Source organism: Pseudomyrmex gracilis, unplaced genomic scaffold (genome assembly GCF_002006095.1).
Source record: "Pseudomyrmex gracilis isolate BER0280 unplaced genomic scaffold, ASM200609v1 scaffold_4, whole genome shotgun sequence".
NCBI classification, from domain to species: Eukaryota; Metazoa; Arthropoda; class Insecta; order Hymenoptera; family Formicidae; genus Pseudomyrmex; species Pseudomyrmex gracilis.
In genome coordinates, this window is record NW_018020588.1 from 720,695 (window position 1) to 730,507 (window position 9,813).

Below are 9,813 nucleotides of genomic sequence, written 5' to 3' on the forward strand. Positions count from 1 at the left end.
CCCTCGCTTGGCACGTGCCAAGAATATCCGCGCCACTACGTTTCTTTTTCTTTCATTCGAAAGGCTCAATTACTTGAACAGATTCGTTCTATTCAAATACGGTAGTTCGAGAGTCCCTTTTGATCTCTTAAAGGATCCATCAGAACGCATTGATAGCCGACATCTGGCAGTTCAGCTGAAAATCGCTACCGGAGTTTGATTTTTCCTACTCTCTTTTCTTCACAACGCATTCAAATATCTCAAATCGATCGTTACAATGACAATTTGTTGAACGTCCCACAATTTATTAATTAATAATAATTTATTTCACAATAATTTTTCAAATTTTTGAATAATGATTCTAAATTTTTGCGTGACATATAATTCTATAGATTTAAGATACACGTGGCCACGTTAAAAAGTGGGTATTCTTTGTATTCATTTTTTTATTTAAGTCTCAATCTTTTTTTACTTAATTTCCAATCGACCTTGAAACATTCTTTTCTTGAAAGAAACGTTCTATATATGCGATCAAGCCTGATCTCTTGTGTTGCAAGCTGCGCATCAAACTTACGTCAGCGTATTTTCCCAGCCACCCGGTCTATTATTCAAACAGAGCGAGCAAATATTATTCTTTTGCCGACACAGTCGATCCCGATGCGATCTAGTAGACGTCACAAAAGTTTTGCGACGGTGGTGTGAAAAATGGCGCGGAACTGCCGGAAAACCGCACCGATAGTTCAAAGATCGGTCGATATTTGTGCGAGACAGCTGCATTTGTAGACGTCTGTAAATATGTCTTCACGAGGAGGAGTGATTTATACTCACCGCGCTCACTGAAATTTGGCTCTTAAAGTTGTTTCATTTTCAATTAATTAAATCATCTAATTTATCACGTACATGTAATAGGCAGGGTACCGATTGCCAAGATTTCTTTTGCGCAGGTCAACTGTTACACAGATCCGGTTTGCCTAGAGATTCCGTTTGTACAGAAACCTTTTATTGCACAGATCCCGTTTATATATAAACTATATTTATATTATATTTAAACATAAACTATATTTAAACTACATTGCACAGATTGTTCGTTACAATTATTGCACAAATCTCGTAGTTAGCTACATGTAGCATAGAACTTTAGTGTAAAATACAATATTTTAGACGATTGTTTTTATGGACCAATATCTACGTGCCACGAAGTAAACATCTGTGTCTGGAAAAACGACCTTATTTTTGTTCTCTTCTATATGTACATATATAATGATAGAAATAGTGGTTTTAAATATGTCTTTTTCACGGTTTAATATAGAAATATAAGTTTCATACATTGAGATGTTTCAGAGAGAATGTTTTATTTAGTAATTAAATTAAATTAAATCCTCTCTATATGTAATATACGAGACAAAATTTTAGGCATTGTATATATTTTTTTAGAATATTTGTATTTATGTTAAAACAATTGATTTATATTTATTTATGTTATAACAACAAATTTACTCGGAATATAACGTTATATTGAGGTATTAATACGTACAATTTTGTATGTTTCAAAGTTTCTTTTTGTCTCAGACTTAGAAAAGTCATTAAAAAAAAAACATAAACTTGCCGCCGTACATACACCACTGCGTATTAATCATGCAAGATGTACCCTAATGTGTATAGATCGATGAGGGCTGTTAATATGAGATCTTGTTATTCAAGAGAGACGTTGACTATACGATGTAACCACAAGGCCCCGCATATCGGCACGTAATTAGAAACGGTTTGCCGCCGCGAACGTTTACGAACACAAAGAACCCGTTCATCTGACGGACGGATCGGCTGTTACACTCTGCGTTTCACTAGAAGCTTGAACGAGACTAGAAGATAAATGTTCCTTTTGTGGAAAACACATAAGTATCTTATTTATAGTTTCTTATTTATATTATTTTTGTAAAACAAAATTGACACACTATACCACTAAAACATTGCCGAACAGTTTTAAGTAGTACAAACTGATCACCTAATCGATCAGTTGTTTTATTGAACATTAAAAATAACGAAGATTATATTTTTTATGTTTTTTTGTGTCACGTAAAAAAGAAATACATCGTTTTCTTTTCTCAAAGATTGGAAGAATGCGGGTGACGCACTTTATTCGGGCGATAATCATGTTTTCTGGCAAAAAAATTGCTACGACATAAGGGAGGAATTCCTCTTTGTTGTACATAGGAACTATGAAAGATCTCAAAATTTAGAACTACTTGTGGCTTTTCGGAAAACCGTGGGGTTGTGATTCGAAAAAACACAGAAGGGATGAAGCATCTGCGCGATGCTTCATCTTCGTTTTCTCTCTCGCTCGTCTTTGTTATCCTTGTTGAAGGGTTGAAGGTTCGTCAATGTTGTACCTTCGGTCGATTTCTCACGTTTGTGTGTTGGAAGTTACACATGTCGCTGAAATAAAAATATGATAGAACATAATTTTTACTAAAAGATATTCATTCGTGAAATTTGCTTTTATTTTTATTTAACTTCTTTTTCTGATTTGAGTTTTTATTAGACGTTTTAATTTATTTATTTTTGCAGAGTGTATATTGTGGTTTTACAATTTATGTATTGGTGATTTATTATAACTTTTCATTTTTCTAATTTATTTAGTTAACAATAATTATTATTGTTTAGTTATAATTATTCACTAAAGAAGATCCGATTTATGAATTGTAACGTTTGAATTTTTTAATAAAAACTACAATTTCATACAACCAATATTCTGTATATTGGTTTGTATTGTTTCTTATTGTAGAAATTAATTTTCTTCAGTATCTGCATATCCATGGCTAATTATCATTCATTAAATTCGCATGTCGTACATGTACGTATACATATACGTATATAAAGTTGCGCATAAGTAATGCACTAGGCGTTTCAAAACAACGGGAGCGAGAGCAGCTGCGCTTGAACTTTAATTGTGAACGATTGACATCGATTCACGTAGAGTAAATACGAGCCGCCGACGGTATTTTGCGATCGGGGGCAGGTGCACGATGACGGCGGCAGGTGATAGTGTTTTGTAACAGAAAGTTTTTTTTTTGAAAGTTTAATTATATGAAAATCAATTTCTAACCGATTGTACGTCCGAGTACACACTTTGTTACACAGCTGCGGAAGAAAAACGTACGTAATATTTGTTCGCGTAACATTCGTATTGTTTACACGTATACATATTTATATTGATAATAAATCGAGAAAAATTGTAAAAAGAAGGTTTTGTGAGAAAAAACCGGACGAACAAAGAAAAGTAACGCGTGTTGTCGTTAGGTAGCTGAAAAATATGGTTAAGATCGTTGACGGCGAATAATGAACATGTCACTTCGACAACGAGGTATCGATAATCGTAGGGCACGACAGCATTTATTGGCACCCCGATAAAACGCGCGACGTGACTCCTCCCTCTTGTGACTTCAATCGTTCGCGTTACTTCTAAGCCGTTAAACTCGCTCGTTTTTTTTTTCTGCAAAATGCGCAGACCGTGTGATCTTTTTCTGTTCTCGATTTCTCTCGCATTCTCAGCAAAGGAAAGGCGTGCCTAAAGAGAATTGATGCAAGGGATATAACAGCTACGTAGGTAGGTTTCAATCTTTCACCTCCTTTTCATCATCAGCCCTTTTTTCGGGATGGTGTAAAAAAAATCAAGATATTCCGATAATTACGGTGATCTTGTCGCGTATCACTGGACGAATGTTTTTTTTTTTTTTTTTTTTTACCGGATATACGGGGGAGCGGAGATGGAGATTTTGAATGTGCGCGCAGGGTGACTGGTACACGCGAAGCAAGTTCGGTTTCACACGCGACCACCCGTCGACCGAAATTGCATATTCATGTGCGTATATACGCGACTCCCGTTCCTTTTATTTCGGAAATAACGTAACGGCATAGAAAGACAGAGAGGAATAGCGAGAGAGAAAAAGAAAAAGAAAGAGAGAGAGCAAGAGCAAAGCCACATCGCAAATCCTTGACAGGTGTTGGTCCTGATTCATACCACGCTGCCACCGTATTAACCGCATTAATTGGACGAGGGTGCTTTGGGCCAATACCGGCCGACCGCAATCTAAGCGAACGATCGTCGGAAATCCAACGAGTCGAGACAACCTCAAATTAAAGATTACATGAATACTGATTTAATCTCGACTTTTGTAATCAAGTTACATCCGCTGTTAAAGTTTCAAAAGTCGGAGTAAAATACTTTCTACTATACATTTCCTTGGTATAATCAAGTGTTCTAATTAAAAAGTACATTTAAACTTCCGTATGGCACAAAGGAGTTAATCTCAAGATTGAAAATTGAAATTAAAAAATTTGAGAGATGTTTCTATATTTGTACTTGTGTCGGGAAATTAATTAAGAATTATTGGTTTATTTAGTTGCGAATAATATGATTTGAACGGAGAGTAAATTTTGGTCAAGCAAGCAGTAAGTAATTCATTTGAATATCAATTTGCGGACTCACGAGGAGATTTATTTTTGAAGCAACTTTAATATAGGCTTTAAAATTTTAAACTTGGATAGTGATCAACTAGCAGATAGCTTATGATCAATATGAGGCAATATATTGGATGTATATGCAAATATATTTTTAAACATGTGAATTAATACACACAGAAATTTGAATTGATTTCAAAACTTCATCGAGATGCTTGATTTGCAAATCTCAAATATATAAATTATACTCTCATTTTATATACTTTTCTTAAGAAATTTAAAAAACCATTGCAAAAGAAGACACCTTCGTCGAAAGTCGCGAATCCGAACTCTTTCTGTATTCCAGTATATTTATATTAACATTTATATTATTTATAACAACATTTATATTTATAACAATGTTTCATAGTTTGTCATTTATTTTTTTTTTTTTTGAGTGTGTTTTGTTTTCTCTTTTTTATCTGCCAATGTAATTGCAAGCGCATCGTTACTTTCGCTTCTTTATTTCGTTTCCCTTCGAGATTTTTTCATGGAGTGTGTATATGTACTCTCTGCTGGCGCGAATAACGTGTTGCTCGATGGTCGTGATTGCGAAGTCTAATTTGAGTTGAAAGCATCGTAAAAAGTACGAAACCCTTTTGTCGGATTCAAATTGATCCCTCTGTGAAAAACACGGATTAATTCATCAGGTTCGTTACTCGTCGAGTTTAGTACATCAATCATGCGCACCCTTTCTGTTCGTATAACAAGATGAGTAATGATCGATGATAGTTTCGTCATCATTTTTAATGGGGTTGTTTCGCATTACAATATTAAAATATATCCGCAAAACCACTAAAAACCTTGAATTTTTTTGCATTTCTGATGAATTGAACATGATATATTTTTATCACAATGTGATATTTAGTGTAAAAATAATGAGATGTGATAGCAAAAGAGTTTTGAACTAGAATCGAAACGTTTATTCAAATTTTATTATTAATTAATAAATCATTACGCAACTACGAAGCGTCAGCCTTAATTTTTTATGTATTTTTCACATATTAATAGTAATAATTATATAACATTTTTATGTCACACACAAAAATGCAAAGAAAAAGAATAATTAAATAATCGAAAAATAAAATGTGTTACGTAAATATTGCAACCTTATATAATTACATATGTTTATATTAGCATTTTATTGCACGTTTTCGCAGGTTTTTAACCGCAAATATAATATTGTTACACGGTCATTAGCCACAAGAGCGTTTCGTAACATCGTAGCTCGCTCTCCTCTCATCTTTATTCTTCGCCGTCCAGACACTCAACAAGAGGGGCCCGACAGAGGAGAGAAGACGCGCATCTCTTCTTTGACCCCTTCGTTGTCCGCGAAGCCTAATTTCGGAAAAGGGTTTCGTCGTTGTTCGAACGGGGGCCGAAACGGTTTTATGCATTGCCACAAGGAAGAAAGAGAAGTTGAAGAGGAGAGAGCACCATTCGCATGGGGCATGTTTTCAAATACCATGTCCCGGCCTCGGAGATACCATCAACCCTCTTCGCGCGGTCTCTTCACTTTTCGCGCAGGCCAAGGGGAGGGGAGGAGCGCACAAAAAAGGGTTGCTTCCCTTCTTCAAAGTCGATCCGGAGAACTAATTTTCTAAAACGACTCGCAGAAATGCGATCGCCCTCCGATGTACAAATGTACTTTCGCACCACGCGTGACTAGACACGAATAAACATTGCAACGCCGTCCGTCGGGATTTTCATCCGAAATTAGACTCGCAGGTAGCGAACATTTGTGACAATAGAAACACGGTATCTGACGTAAACACATGTATAAAAAAAATGAAGTGTTAATATTATACGAAAAATCGAACAATTTGAAACGGTTTGCTCATTTTTATCAATTAACGATGCTGTTACGCATTCTTGTTTTTGGTTTCTTTTGTCTTTTGAGGTTTTCCGTAACGTCGACTCTCCTCCAAGATGGCATAAATATTGAAGGAGACAGATAGCAAGGCTGCTCTGTCTCTCATGGGTGAGCCACGCGTCCGAGATGTACGCTACGCGTATGAGAATTCAGCTTCCGTTACGAAAATAAAGTACGAGTTGGACGAGAGCGACGGAGCGTGCGAGCCGACGTGAAACGCACGAACAAATAGAGAGAGAGAGAGAGAATTTGATTGTGCTATTAATAAAAGAGTATTCGGAATATCTCGTTTAATTCTTAAATATTTATGCAAAAAAAATTTTTAGAAAAATATCACCAAATCAAAAAGTTTTACAAGTTTTACCATGTTACAGTTGTACATGTGTGTAGAAAATTATAGAAAATAAAATGATTTCTTTCATATTTTCGATCAAAACAAACATCGACGATCTTGTACACATATAAAGATTTTATTTTAATTCTCTGTAACGAATTTTTTTCACGATTATAAAACAATTTATGTAAAATCAAAAGCAAAGCCAAAATATCAAGCCCCAGATATAAATTAACAATAAATTTACCATTTTTATAGATTTTATTTATTTATTTTGATAATCGCGATGAAAACACATGATTACGAAAGAAGGAGATGCTTACGCCACATTGTGAAAAGTGAAATTAGACTAAAAGAATATCGATGTATCATTACGTGATTTCAAAGTTACACGGCGTTGTAGAAGATTGATTAAGGCGTTGAAATTTTCGAGAATTAGAAAGAAAAAAAACTGAAAGAAACACCGATAAATCCATCCCTTCGTCATTCTACCGTATCGTTCCATCGTGGCGGCCGAGGGTAGTGTTGTAAGTGACGGAAAGACGATAGAGTGATGGGGAAGAGGTGATGTGTGCGAAAGGAAGCAGGTTCCTCCGGGGATGGTCCAGCAGCGCCACGGGAGATCCGCAATATTGAGCCAGATAACGAGCTCGCATTTTTGAATCAAGTCCTGCATTGTCATCCCGCATTCATCGTCTATCATAATACGATACATCGTCGAGTATACATGGTATCGTATTATCCCTGGCTGCGATGTTGCTATCCCGCTGTGTGAATCCGCGCGATCGTGCGCGAGAGATCCAGCCTTTCGTTTATTCTTCCCCGCCATTATATCTTTCTTTCCTTCTTTTCTTCCCGCCTTTTCTGCGCCTCTTTCGAGTAAGCACCTGGATCTGGATATTGTTGTTCATTGGGGAAATAAAATCGACTCGCGGCGTAAAGATAATTGACGCGGTACGAGAAGAGGAACAAATAAACAAAAGCAGTATTTCAAAAAATATACATCGACAAAATGCGAGGTCAAAAAATTAATTGTAGTAAAAAAACAAAATACACAATAAAAATCATTTGCTGTGCGATTATTTGCTACGTGTCAGATAATAAACGCGCGGCTCGATTGTGAAGAATCTGAATTGGTCGCGATTCAAGATGTATCGTTTCGTGTAAAATGTTCACGCAACTGATCGATGACGATGACATATTAAGAGCAATGAATCCGGAAACACACGTCGAACCATATGGCAGACTTCTTAATCAAGACAGCAACTGTTGGCTTCGGTAATCCGTTGAGAATTACGTATCTTGTTCTACTTTTGTAAAGACGCTTTGGGGATGATACTCGGAACTTTTCTTCCCCATCACACAATCCTGCCAGTTTAACGAAATGATATATAGACTATCCCTAAAAGGACATAATTTTTTTCCGAACATATGTACCGAAAGTAATTATAGTGACTCAATTATTAACGGAAAAAAGTCGGTTTTTCTGCCACATCACCGCTGATCATAGTTTTTACCGCACATTTACCGAAAAGTGTGCCGCATGCGAGCCGCGCGCGCACGCGTTCGCCTCGTGTAGTTAATATTCCGTCGGTACACAGTTAAAAATGACGTCGGCGGATAAACGTGGCCGATAAGGTAGCCCGTAATTAGCTTCTCGATATTACCGTGACGAGTTCTCTCCTCCTCGAGGCCGATTTCGTGAGGAGGGAGGACAGAGAGAGAACGCCGTCGCGCGTTTATGCACCCGTTCGCATTATGCGAGCGTATGCACGCCCCCTCCCTTTGTGTCGAGGTGGTCAACCCTTGACGTACATTACAATAGCGGGGGAGCTACGCAATGCGGAATACCATGAATGCGTAATTTACTTTTAACCGCTGACCGACGTGTGGGCCACCGTCGGTCGCCGCCCCCCTACGGAATAGAAGGAGACATGGGGAGCTTGATAGCTGATGACGGATATAACGGAGTTTACGCTCTGGTAAACCGAAAGGGGTGCAACATACCCCCGCGTCTTGACGCATGGTACTCCGCGGCACGTGTGATAGTTTTTCCGCAATAGAATTCCGTGTTCTTTGTGCTATTTGCTTGTTGAAAAGATCGACATTTTGTTTACAAAAACATTAATACTACAAAGAAGAGCGATAAAAAAAATTAATTTTTCTCTCGGTCGTGATAATTCGTCAAGTTCTTTTTTTTTTGTTTTTTATATATTAAAACTTCTAAGTCTTAAATCTCGTTGTAAGCCGGTTTCGCAAAACTCTGTTTAAATCGCAAAAACCCGATAATGAAATTAAAAGATATAAAAGCGTTAAATATCTATGCGCGAGATATCTGTGATTCCCGTGAACAATCGCGACAAACTTTGTTGTCTTTGGCGAAAAGCACGTGCGACAACGGGATATTTACTGTGCGAGGGGGAGGATGCGTAAAATTATCGTCGCTCTGTCATTTCGAATGTGTGAAAGAAACGAAATGCTGAAAAGAAGAGATCCGAAGAGGCGGTTGCGCCTCTCTTCGAGCAAGACGTTCGCTCTCTTCGCCACTAATTGGCGGGAATGACGTATGAGGCTTATAATTGGCCGAACGAAGGGTAGACTGAAAGATAGAGTGTTATTTCTCACCCTCTGACGGAGAAAATTTTTCAGCTTTTGTCACTTTTTCTTCCGCAGGAGTGGCAGTGCTTGTTCTGATCTCGTTCTCCCTCGATTTCGTTGTATTTTTACAAGCTTTAGTTTTTACAAGCTTCTTCCTTCTCTTCGTGAAAATTCAAAACATTTTTGTTTAATTCTTCATGTTTTTTTTTATCTTTCTATTATTTCTTTCTCTTTGCATAAAAATAATACCAGTCACGTGAGAAGTTTTGATTTACAATATATGTACAACAAACGACCGTTGGCGAGCGAAAAAGCGACTGCGAAATCTTTCTCAGTGCTTTCAGGCCCCTTCGTTCCTTTCATCGTCCTTAACGCGATGGCTTCACGGTGGCCGCGCAATGGTCATCTCGGCTTTCCACACCGTGAATTCGTCGTTCTTCGTTAAAATTTAAGGCGTCACGCCGCATTACATATCCGGACGTTCCCCCCTCCCTTCGCGAAAGAAGACAAATTCGATAAAAAAAAAAAAAAA

General features: G+C 37.3%; 1 protein-coding gene across 2 annotated transcripts in view; it reads left to right on the forward strand.

Annotated features, from left to right (window-relative positions):
* LOC109856029 (dorsal root ganglia homeobox protein-like) overlaps positions 1 to 9,813 on the forward strand; it is a 47,084-nt gene that overhangs the window by 26,144 nt on the left and 11,127 nt on the right. The gene's annotated exons all lie outside the window — the stretch shown is intronic.